The sequence below is a fragment of the Natrix helvetica genome, assembly GCF_964273705.1.
Source record: "Natrix helvetica genome assembly, chromosome: 2".
NCBI lineage: Eukaryota > Metazoa > Chordata > Lepidosauria > Squamata > Natricidae > Natrix > Natrix helvetica.
The window spans coordinates 227142772-227155862 of record NC_138552.1 but is presented as its reverse complement, the minus strand read 5'-3'; positions in this window follow the sequence as shown (position 1 = coordinate 227155862).

The following is a 13091-nucleotide window of genomic DNA, read 5'->3' as shown; positions in this document are numbered from 1 at the left end:
CGAGAGGCGCCGCAGTTCGGGCCCTACGGCGCTGGCTTCCCTCTCACCTCGCGCTCTGCCCCTCCCCTGCCCGTGGCTTTGAGGTTTGCGAGACGGGCAGGGAGACCCGAGGAGCGGCCCCGCGGAGGTCAAGCGGGATGCCCAGCCAGTCCGGGAAAGGCGAGCCCGGGGTGGGAGGGACGCTATTTAAACCAAGGGCAGCTGTGGTGTGGAAGAGAAGAAGCAGAAATGGAGGGGGGGCGAAGGGGTGTGCGGGTGTGGCCGAAACCCGAAGGCTGCTGCAATGCTATCCTGAGAGCAGCTGGAGGCATCCAGGGTCGGGCACCGCCGGGTCAGGGAGGAGGTGGTCCTCACCCCGGCTCACGCGCCAAGGGGACGCCCTGCAGGTGAAAGTGCCTAGGCAGTGACCGGCCTCTGTATTCTTGCAAGGCAACCTCGGCGCTCTTGGGCGCTCGACCCCGATTGGCGCTTCCCCTGGGGATGCTGCCACTAACCCGCTGCGCCCGCCAGAAAGGGAGAGCCCGACGGCCCGGCGGTGGTCCTTGCTTGCTTAACCGCGTGTGCTGGCTTGCTGGCGACGGCGTCTGGGTGTCGCAGAGGGCTGGCCTCAGTCAGCGCAGCCCACCCTCAACGGCGCATAGGCGAGGTAGCAGAGGGAGGCCACTACGAATTTTAAGTCGCCGTTTGGAGGAAGGGGTGGGGGTGGGGAGCAGGTGGGCAATTGCCAGAGCAGGTGCTCCTTTGGTGCCAGGTCTATGGATGGGATTAAGTTGCAGCAGACTCCGGGGAGTGTGGTGAGTGCCCCCCTTCCTTGAACACAGAGTGAGACTGAATGGCACAAAGTAGGCAGTTGTGACTGAGGACAACTACAACGGCTTGCCATTTGTTACGTTAGGTAAAGCCAAAATCTGTGCATCTTGTAATTATGGATGAACTGCTGGTGCAACAACCTGAGGCATGTGTTGGCAGCTGAATCTATACTGCAGCTGCTTAAGTTAATTCTTTCCTGCAGGGTGTTTGGTTTTGACAAGAATGCCAAAGTGGTTTACCACTGCCTTCTTCCAGGAGACGTTTTCAGCCTCTCAGCCTTGGCATTTCGTGGCTTTCTCCCATCTGAGTACTAACACAATCCAATCATATTTAACTTTTTGCAGTCAGCCATGTTGACGGATAGCTGTTGCTATCCAACTGTGGATGCGGCTGCTGTTGACTGTTGTTTGTCATCTGTTTTCCACACACAAGAGCCATTGGGCTAGAGCAGCATAGCATGCTAACATTGGTGACTCATACTAACCTTGACTACTATTCAACTTCAGTTTTTATTTTGATGGCTCAACACATTATATGAAACCAGCCTCTTGGTTAGTTATGCACAAGGTATTGTGTAAACCCACAAACTGTTTAGCGTCAGAGGCAGATTTAATATGTTGCAATATTGTATGAACCCGACCTAGAATGGGCCAAAGGTATTTTCCCACCTAAGACAAAGTACAGGATGGTCTCTTGTCCCAACTCCATGGACATTAACCATTTGGATTGATAGTTGAATCTTACTGCACCATCATACTAAAAGGAATAACCTAGCTTTGGACTTCATATCAGCTGTGACGCCGACCACTTTTATATAAGTTGGAGTGAGTACAGCACGCATGAGATTGATGTCCATTCCTGTCCTACTAGCAGCTTTTGTATATGGTTCTCCCTGCTAGTAAGAGTGGCCTTGCACATGTAGAAGATTTCAGGAGAGTTTCCTCCACCACTTTGTCATTTCTTAGTCCACTTAGAGCAAGTGTTGGCAACCTGTGGCTCCAGAGCCACATGTGGCTCTTTGACCCCTCTCCTGCGGCTCCCTGCTGACCCGGTCACGTGACTTGCTTTCCGCTCCGACTTGCCCAACACTGGCCCAACTTGGCCATGACCGACACCAACCTCACTAACACAAGGGCTGGCGAGGTGGGAATGAGATCCGGGAGGAGGGTATGATGGAAAGGGCGATTAGCCCACAGCTGCAGATTCTCCAAAGATGACCCTCCTCTTCCTTCTTATGCGACCCCCTGGCCGGCTTTTGTGGGGCTGGGAGGGGGCGCATGAGCGGGGATACCTTCCTTAAGCGAGCGGCCAATCTCAGCCAAAGCGCAGCAAAGGTGCACAGAGCAGGCCTGATGGGCGAACCTCTTTGGTGAAGGCACTCTGGCTTTCTCTGAGCCTGATCCCTGGGGTGGGTGGGTGAGGTTTGGTGGGGCAGTCCTCTTTTCACACTGTCCTGAGCAGTGCCGCTGGTGGCGTTAATTGAAAAGCATCTTCCAGGCAGCGAAAGAAGAGAAACGAGAGAGGGAGAGAAACAGAGAGAGAAAGAGATGAGAGAGAAAAGGGAAGAAAGTGAGAGAAATGAGAAAATGATGGAGGGAGAGAATGAGAGAGAGGAAAAAGAGAAACAAATGAGAGAGAAGGAGAGAGGAAGAGAGAAATGAGAGAGCTGGAGGGAGAGAAAGAGGGAAAAGAGAGGGAAACAAATGAGAGAAGGGGGAGAGAAAGAATGGAAAAAAGAGAGAGGGAGAGGAAAAAGAGAGAAACAGAAATGGGAGGGATATATATATATATATATATATATCCCACAGAAAACACTGGGAGCCACAAAACCTGGGTAGGCATGGCTCGGTTGTGAGTGTGTGTGTGTGTGTGTGTGTGTGTGTCATGTGACTGGGAGTGACATTGAGTTGCCCACTGCCACCCAGGTTTTGTGGCTCCCTGTGTTTTCTGTGGGAAACAGGCCCAAATGGCTCTTTGAGTGTTTAAGGTTGCAGACCACTGACTTAGAGAGTAGATGGAGTTAGAAGACAAATTGAAAGAAGATTTTGTCTTCTCAGTATCCGCTGACCTTTTTCTAAATGTATGCAAAGTACATGCTGCACTCTGGGCCCAAGTAACCATCTGAAAAGGAATACCTCTCTTGGACCGACCCTGGAAGATACCTGAGGTTTCAAAATCAGTGCATGCCACAGGAAATGGTCCTTTAGATTCTTTGGAGAGTTGCAGCTAGGCTGGAAAACTGAACTCATTCATGGGAAAACCTTGTTCTCCTTGAGCTTAAAACAAGTTTGTAAAATATTTCAAACAAGGGATAGCACTAGAAAGCAAGAGAGCTTTGATTAAATACAGATTATATCCTTTCCCCCCATCCCCACCAAGACAGGGACATGGTTTTCATGTCATTATTATTTATGTGTGCATTTATATCCTGCCTTTTATGTCTGACAGAAAGCCCCAGGCAATTAAAAGAAGTAAGATATGCAATTAAAATATAATTAAAATGCGTGTATAAATTCAAAACTTAAAAAGTGTGCCAAGGTCTGGTTAAAAAGGTCGGGGGGGGGGGGACACCCATGAATAGAAAGAGAACAGGTCAAATTCAACTCTGCAGAGATTTGATTCCATGCTTAGTAGGCTGTACAACAGGACACACTTTCTGTGTGTTTGATGGATAGCTGCTGAAAGCCACAACATCCTACATTGTTGAAATCTGAACTAGTCGCATAACTCTGGAAGTAAAGGTGCCCCAGACTTTGAAGCCTCATAACTAGATTGGATCATAAATAGCCTTTTGAATTTCACTACCAATTTGTGGACAGAGAATGGGTGATCAGTTTTTCCAGGGAAAGAAGAAATTCGTAAATGTTTTCTCAGCTGAGGCTGGTGGGGGATATAATTGAAATGTAAGAAATCAAAGATGTAGCAAACCTCTGGAAGAGTGATTGTAGAGGAAAAGATAGGACATAACAGCTGTGGCCATCAAGTAAATAAGTGCAAGAACATCTCATTCCATTTGCAAATATTTATCTGGCATAGTCTTCTTTTTGAAAGAATTTCTAAAGCAAATTATCATTTGGCAAATTTAATGAGAATGGGAAGTAGAAGAATGGAGTAGCGCTTTCCCCCCTCCCCCAGCACTAATTAAATTAAAAACCTGGTTATGTCCATAAAGCAGTTGGCAGCCATTTAAACTTCTTTGATGACTTGTAGAAAATGAGAAATAATATGCCAAAGATATTAAAAGTATGAGATAAGGCAGTGGTGGGCAACCTTTTTTTTCAGCTGAGCCAAATCTCGCCAAAACCACGATTGAAATTTACTTTGAGAGCCACATTTTAAAAAACGAAAATACATAGGATGGTACACTGTTTTTAGTTTCAATAAGTTTTTATTGAGAATATTCTGCATGAAAGTATCCATATAGGTCGGGAGGATACAAATAACACAACTAATAAAACAAAAACTTTAGAACGATATTATTTATCGATAACGTTAAATTCCGTAAAATTTGCCTTACAATGTAGAGAAAATTACATCCTGACATTGACTGACAAAGTCACAACCACTAATGTGAACATTGGCCCTGCATTTCCTTGGATAGTTTGAGTAAGTCAGGTTTGTATGTTGTTGTTTTTAATTTCATCTCTCTCTCCCACTTTCTTTCTTTTTTTCTTTTTCTTTCTCTCTCTCTCTCTGGCTCTTTGTCTCTCTCTCCCTCCCTCCCCCATCTCTGTCACTCTGTGTGTGTGTGTGTGTGTGTCTGTCTGTCTATCACTCACTCTGTGTGTGTGTGTGTCTGTCTCTGTCTCTCCCTCTGTCTCTCTCCCCTCCCTCTCTCTCTGTCACTCTGTGTATGTGGGTGTGTCTGTCTCTCATTCACTTAATCACTCACTCTGTGTGTGTCTCTCTGTCTGTCTATCTTTCTCTCCCTCCCTCCCCCTCTCTGTCTCTCTCTGTCTGTGTGTGTGTGTCTGTCTGTCTGTCAGTCTCTCTCTGATTCCCTCCCTCACTCCCTCTCTCTGTTCCTCTCTCTGTCTGTCTTTCTCACTCTCTCTCTCACACACACACACACACACACACTGTGGTCACCTTGTTGAGTGTTCCAATCACATTTGAAACACTCAACAACTGGCCTGCATTTATGGTATTTTGCAGCATTCTGCAGTCATAGGACCAAAATTGGTTGTCACTCGCCCGGGCTTTTGCAGAAGCTTCCCTCCGAAGCCCGAAAGGAGGGAGGGGAGCGGGCACCCGGCACACAGAAGAGCCGCATTAAAGGGTGTAAAGAGCCGCATGTGGCTCCCGAGCCGCGGGTTGCCCACCACTGAGATAAGGTAAGGAAGCAATTAAAACAAATGTACACCAATATTGTTCACTATATCTCTCCATACTTTTTAATCCTTGAAAATGAGTCATTTCTAGCATATCCTTCCTTGGAGATAGATAGATGATAGATAGATAGATAGATAGATAGATAGATAGATAGATGATAGATAGATAGATAGATAGATAGATAGATAGATAGATAGATGATAGATAGATAGATAGATAGATAGATAGATAGATAGATAGATAGATAGACAGACAGACAGACAGACAGACAGACAGACAGACAGACACCTTCTTTTCATATATTGGCAATACATACACTAGATACTTCCTGTTTGGTAGGATGCAGGCAATAATGTGTTGACTTGCAAGGTCTCTAGATTGGAGATACCAGTTTTAATAGAATAGGAAAAACATGCATGCTTTTACTGCCCTACTGAAAGCAATAAGCATGTGGCACAGGTACGATTAAGACTGGTAATTTAACTGCGCCTCTATCTAATTGAAAAGTGTAATGTGAAAATCTCGATTATTTTATTCATTTCTTTGGGAAAAGATAAAAATGTGTGGCTGTAGATTTGAAATATAATTTATAGCAATTGAGTCTTTCATATTTCCCTAAATTTGATAAACCAAGCTGAAATTACATTTGGATAAGACATCTCAAGAGTTCTTGGATGAACGACCCTATTTATTATTTATTGCATATGAGGGTCTAGGTCAGTGGTGGGTTTCTATTTATTTTACTACCTGTTCACTCATGTGTGCGTGACACTTCTGCGCATGTGCAGAAGCGTCTGGGTGGGCGGGCCGAGCTTTTCACTGCCGCCATTACTGGTTCGCTCTCTGGTCTAGGTAACACCTGGGGGAACACCATTGGTTTATAGCTAAGATCATCTTCTGCACAGAACATGATTGGAGGGCATGAAATCACTGTGTCTTAAATGCTCAGCTGTTCTCGGTGTTCCAGAAACATCCCATTCCAATAATGTTGAAGATTCTAAGAAAACAAAGTGATGCTGCCCATAAACAATTTTTGATAGAGTAATTCAGTATGTGACTATTCTTGTGAAAAGCCCACAGCACAATTCCTCCATAATAGCAAATATTAATTTTGATAATACATTCCTGTAAGAAGTAGCCATTATATACTTACTTGATTATTATTACTGTTTGACATGAGAATGGGATTATTCGCTCCCAGGTATGTGTTGCACAAGCAAGCAGAGAGTGTCGGGGTTTTTCCTGCTTATATGGTTCTCTAGATCATACGCCAGACCTTTTCTGACATGCTTTACTACATTGCTAGCAAGGTATTTTCTACATTGTTAGCATGCCCAGGAGTACATGCCAGCATTTAAAGAACAAACCACACTTCCACATTTTCTATTCATATCAACCTGTCCCTTTAAAAACAGTAGATGCGATACTGTTTGGAAACCTTTTATCTTAACAATTGTAGTCCCCAAACATATTAACAGTCTCTACTGGAGCAAAAATATGAATCTCTCTCAATTATCAGTAAATCTTTCTGTCAAATTTCTACTGTTCTTGTTTGATTGAAAACAGAACTTTCCTCCAAAGGAACAAAAGCATAGGAAATAATTAAGTGAGAAAGAGTGGGCATACATATATCTGTAGAGCAGTAAAGCCCCAATTCAATTAAACATTTGAACCATTCAATGAAGAGTGTCTAAAATATTTCCAAACAGTGCCTTGTTATTAGCTTTCAGCAAAGTAGCAAGTTCCCAAGAGAGAAAGGTGGAAAGGGAAAGATTGTTCTCCCGATTCCTTGATTGCAACATTCGCCAGTATATACCAGTATGGTTTACAAGTTATAGACAAAACTGAGACACTGTGTCTTGTAAAAATGCATGATCATATTTAGTCCACTGAAATTAGGGTTCTGTAGCACAGGGATCCCAAATCTCCAGTCCATGGACCAGTACCAGTCCGTGGCATACCAGCAACCGGGCCATGCAAACAAGTGAAGCCCCATCCTTGAGATGCAGGCAGCATGTGAAACCACTCCCCCTCAGGTCTGCAGAAAAATATCTTGCCGCGGAACCTGTTGTGACCCACCAGCGGCCAGCACAACTGGCAGCAGATTCAGACAGTGAGGAGGTTGGGGAGGAACATGGGCCAGTCCTGGAGTCTGAGGAAGGCTCTGATGAGGGCTCTGTGTTGGAGGCAGAGAGAGGGCCAGAGCCGTATCCCAGCTATCCGCTGCTTTCAGAATCAAACATCAGTGAGGAGATGAACAGCTGGAGCCTGTTCCTAGTGTGCGCATGTGCAGAGTTACCATATGAAGGGAACAACTAAAGAAGGGATTGACTTGGGAGTAAGGCCAGATGATGAATGGCCACTCCCAGAGCAAACAATAAAAGAGGAGCAAAAGGGCAGTGGAGTTGCAGGAGACAATTAGTTCACTTAATTAGTTCAGGACTCTCTGAGACTCCTGCCAAGTTCTGCAGATATCGGCTTGTCAGCTCTCCAAGCCAGATAAGGTCTGTGACCGTAAATCCTCCTTTGAAAGACTTTGCTGTATGTGAATGAGCAGAATTCACTGTAAATTAATAAAAGGGTTTTTTTTCCTGGACAAGGAGTTTGTTTCATGCTCTTGGGAAATCTCGGTCAGAACAGAACCGATCGCTGGTGCTCAAAAGGTTGAGAGCCACTGCTGTAGCAGTAGCATTTTAGCAATCTTGTTGGGAAGTGAACTTTAGCTGTCAATTTATTAATTTACATAAATCAGTTGAGGTAAGAGCATTGGCCTTGGAACAGGGTTGGGGACTTCCCAATATTATTGAATTACAAATTCTATAATTCCAATTCCTTGGATCAAACTGCCTGGCATTTAATAAGAATTGAAGTCCAGTAACATCTGGAATACCACAGATTACCCAATTGCCTCTTTGAGGTCTTTTTCTATTCCTCAACTTTTGGTGTTTTATTTCCTTTACTGCTCAGCAAAAGCTTTAGATATATCAGAGCATAATGATATTTATAAGGTTTATACTAAATGACATTATTATAATTGTATCATCATGCATACATACAGTATATCCATGACAACATTTTGAATGATTTCAGAACAAGGACCGGATGAGATAATTTTCAGGAAATGTTTTCTGGTTCAAATAAGGAATAACCCAGACGTTACACGTTCCCATACTTTCAAGGCAGAAATTCACAAAATCTATAATAAAAGAACAAAACACCATGCTAAGTATCATTTTAAAAGAAAAAAATAAATTTGAACCAGGTTTGTTCACTTATGGATACTCTTAACTCTGTATGTACATATATATTTATGATGCTGCTTCTATTCATTCAATCATATTCAAGTCGTATGGAGTCTATGAACCAGATCTTTCCATATTTTACGAACCTCTGTGGCTTCTTTCAGTTTTTTTTTTTAATGCCCTGGCTGATGTCAGCTTTGATGGCATGTAGCCACTGTGTTTTTGGGTGGCCTTGTCCCTTTTACTGCTTACCATTGTGTGCATAATTACCTTTCCAAGTGAGTTTGATTGCATTACATGGCTGAAATAAGTAACGTGGAGTTTTCTGATTCTGCCTTCCAGTGATGTGTCTGGTTTTATATGCTCCAGTACTTGCTTCTTTGTTACCTTTGCTGTCTGAAAAATGCGCAGCAGCCTTCCCCAATGCTACAACTCAAAATGAGTTGATTTTCCTCCTGACTAGTTTTTCATGGTCCAATGCTTGTTCTTTTTAAAATCTTTATTATCATTAAAGAATTTTAAAGAATATCAAACTCTCTACCTCACAAGCAACATTTTTGAATAGGAGGTTTGTATTGTCAATAATATTTATAGCCTGGCCCTGATGCTTTTCTTCTGTAATACTTCATCTTGGAATGGTTCTATGACTGGCAAGTTTGCATATTAGCCTAAGTTTGAAAAAAAAGAAAACTCTTCATGGAAAAACTCTGGAAAAAAAGAAAAAGGAGCCACTTTGTAAATATAACCTAATCGATAAAATTTCTAAAGAATATTGCTTTGGAATTGTTTTTACTAATAAAAATGCAGGATGGAATTGTTGCTAAATAAATAATAGTGTTCTTTTGAGCTTTGTTTTGTTTTTGTAAGTTCTTCTGGGGGAAAAATGAATCTTAGTACTGCTTCTCTAAATGGACAGTACGTCTCAGCAATTCTGTATGAGCCTACTTGAGGTTATAACTTTTTAATGAACCCTAGATACTGCTAAAACTTGAAATAAAGACTCTCTCAAAAAGGCTGCTTAGTTTTCTAATGGTCTAATTTAATCATCACAATTATGCAGCAGTAGGCAAGCTTGGGAGATGGAGATGGGAGATGATGAATTTCATTATAATTCTCTTAATCTTCTAACAAATGCCATAACTTGCAATCTTTTTGCAAGTTTCTGTTTTTTGTTTGTGAAAATAAAATAGGAGATTAGAGGTTTGACTGGTGCATGACCTGAATTGCAATTTTGTAGTCTGTCTTACTTAGCCAGCTGGATTAATCTTTGTGGTGTTTAAATATTTGATAGACTTCATCTCTATTTCCTGATATGGAAATTCAGGTACATTCTAAGGTTGCTGATCAGAAATGGTTCAAGACTTCTGGGCTTATTGGTAACCATGAGTCTGTTTCAGTAGACTCAGCTCAATCAACAGGTTTACATTTCCCAGATCTTGAAGCCCTTGCCAGTAAGATGGCCAAATCAGGAGATTGATTAACCTTCACTGTTTTCTGACACTTCACCACAGAAAGTGATTCTGTTCAAATCCTACTTGTCTTCTAGAGTGGGGTTATTAGGCAATCTGTGATAAATTAATGTACGATGGATGTAAAGTTTAGATATCTGTACCTAAATGGAAAGAAAATCTATGTACAGCCGTGTGAAGAAGTCCTGCATTCTTTCAGTTTTAAGCTGTATTTACATGTTTAATCAACTTTTCACTCATAGAAACCACACAAAATTAGTACTTTGATGAAAATTTCTGTACTCGGATTGAGATGCATAATTTTTATTAATATAACCAAAGTCTTTTAAAGGGTTTGAGTGAGTTTATGTGCTAAAACAAACACAACTTGAATTTTCGAGAATGTTAGGATCGAAAGTAGCCAATCAGCAGCAAGCTTTGGCTGACCAATCAAAATGCACAGAGGCTAAATCTATGAGTCAATCAATGTTGTCATACTCTCTGACTATAAATAGGTATGAAAAGCATCGAGAAATTTAATTTAGCTCTGGCTGTGGGCAAGGAAGAAGGCCTTTGCTTTCAGCAGTACTGAGCAGCGGCATCGCATCATTGTGCTTCATGAAGACGGTTACTCCTGTACAGAAATAGCCAAGAGAGTGAAATGCCATCACACCACAGTGAGCAGAGTGGTTGAAAAATACCAAATAACTGGTTCAGTTGATGACAGGCTCTGCTCTGGAAGACTAAGAAAGTCAACAAAATGGCAAGATCGGGCTCTGCAATACATTTCGATGGCTGACAGGAAGCTCACCCCACTTCAGATTACAAGAATTTGGAGTGAAATGTGATGTAAACGTGTGCACAATCATAGTGTGTTGCAGAATGCTTGCCAGAGGGCTCAAAGGCTGCAGGGCTCGAAGTAAACCTTTGCTCACAGACACTCACCACTCTCGTCGACGTGCATGGGCCAAGAAGTATGACAAGTGGACCAACGAAGAGTGGGCCAAGGTCATCTTCAGTGATGAGAGCAATTTCTACTTGACTGGGAATCAGTGCAATAAGTATGTCAGAAGATTTCCAGCTGAAGAATTTAGGCCGTACTTCCTGAATCTATCTGTGAAGCATCCATTGCACATGATGATCTGGGGCTGTATCACTGCTTCTGGTATTGGTTGGATATAAATCATGCAGGGAATCATGAATTCCAAGCAGTAGGTTGAAGTCCTGGAAAAGACCATGCTACCTTCAGCTCAGCAACTTGTAGGGAAGGACTTTTACTTCCAGGATGACAATGCTCCTTGTCATCGAGCCAAGTCCAGCAGTGGATGAAGAAACCTGGTTTGACTCCTGGATTGGCCAGCTCAGAGCCCGGATTTGAACCCAATGGAGAACTTGTGGGCCAAGACTGGTTACAAAATAAGCAAGAAGCATCCAAAGACCAAGCAGGAGCTGATTGAATCCATTATTGCAGCCTGGCACCATATTGTCACCGAAGATCACATGCAAAGGCTTATACAGTCTATGCCAAAGCAATGCCAGCTGGTGCTAAGCAATAAGGGCTGGCCAATTTCATATTAGTAACCATGTTTGGTTACCTAAATGGTCCTTTTCAGGGCCACAAACAATAAAAATGTTAACAAAACACGAGCATCGGCCTTAGAAATTGCAACACATATGCCACCGGGTATGCATCAGTTAATCTTTTTCATAGTCATTGTAAGCATTAATTGTAAGCATGCGAGAAAATTCCCAATCCCTATCCAAACAGCACCAAATTGCTTGTGCTTTTCACTTAAAAACCACCAGTATTTATTTAAATATAACAATGTTTGCATAGCAGTTAGCATAAAATACCATAAAAATCACCCGCCTATCCAAAAAATGTCATAAACCGTAAACTGTAAAGCGGGCAGGACTTTTTCACACAGCTGTAGTATCTATATAGTACCTATTTCATCATTCCATAGTTTAGATCTTACATCTAAAAAGCCATTTAGCTGGGTCAGCAATAAGATAGAAATTAAGAGATTGCTGCTCTTCAAATTCATTCATATTCAAATATTTTAACACCATTATTACTTGATTGCTTTGTCTTTACAGTAATAATAAAATGTAAATGCTTGATATCAGTTGTAGTCTATGAAACAAGTTTACATTTCCAGAGCAGACTTCCGAGACTAATGGTTACATTAATTTGATAAATCAATTTAAGGAATACAACATGTTAATATTTTAAAATGAAAAAATTCCTTAAGCAAAAAAGGGCTCTATTTTACCAACATTATACAGCTATGAAATACCTTAACTTTGACATATTAAATTAATAATTTCCCTTATAATTAATAAGCTTTGGACAAAAGAGTGACAAAAAAGTGAAAATTGAATTTAATATGCAGTGTATGCTTATATCAACTATTTCAACTGCATTTTCATTCAAGAGCATGCTTATATTATTTAATGCTATTATCTAACCAGTACTAATACCAAATTTTGCTTTGAATACAACCCTACTTGAACCAATAGAACAAAATATAAACATAATACATACAAGGAATCCTGTGTTTCACTTATTGTTATTTAGGCATTTTTCCCCTGAAAGAAAATTTTTCTCTAGTCACATGTCTACCAAAAAAGAGGTAAATTTATTCCTACATAGTATTTAATAAAATAATCTCAAATTAACGATGTTTAATCTGTGTAAATAATAAATAACAGAATATTTAGTTTAATCATTCATCAAAGCTTAGGGTAGTTCTCAACAAAGTAAAACATAATAGCAGAATGCATTAATATTAATACATACTAGTCTTATGAAACAGAGCTGTATATAGCTATCATAAGTAAATAAAGACAACATGTAGTTAGAAGTTATATGGCTCTAGAAGAAGAAAGTTTTAAATTCTCTCCAAAAAGCTCTTAGGTCAGAATTCCAGAATAAACATTCAGATCATATTCATAATATAAGTGAGGAACAACTAAAGTCAATTTCATGGCCTTTGCCACAAATGTTCTCATTTGTGGCAGATTTTGATCTGCAAAATATAAGCAATGGGTAAAGTTTGACAGGAATGACAAACTCTTCTGACCATGAAAAGCTTTCAAGTTAATAATTGGGCTCAGAGAATATTCTGTATATTTCGTGCAAAATTAACTTTGTGTTCTCCTATCTAATTAGAGTATGCAGTGACATTCTCTATAAGTTGGAATCTTTCCTGTTATCTTTCAGAGTATTAGTAGTATATCTTGTTAGTCTATCTTC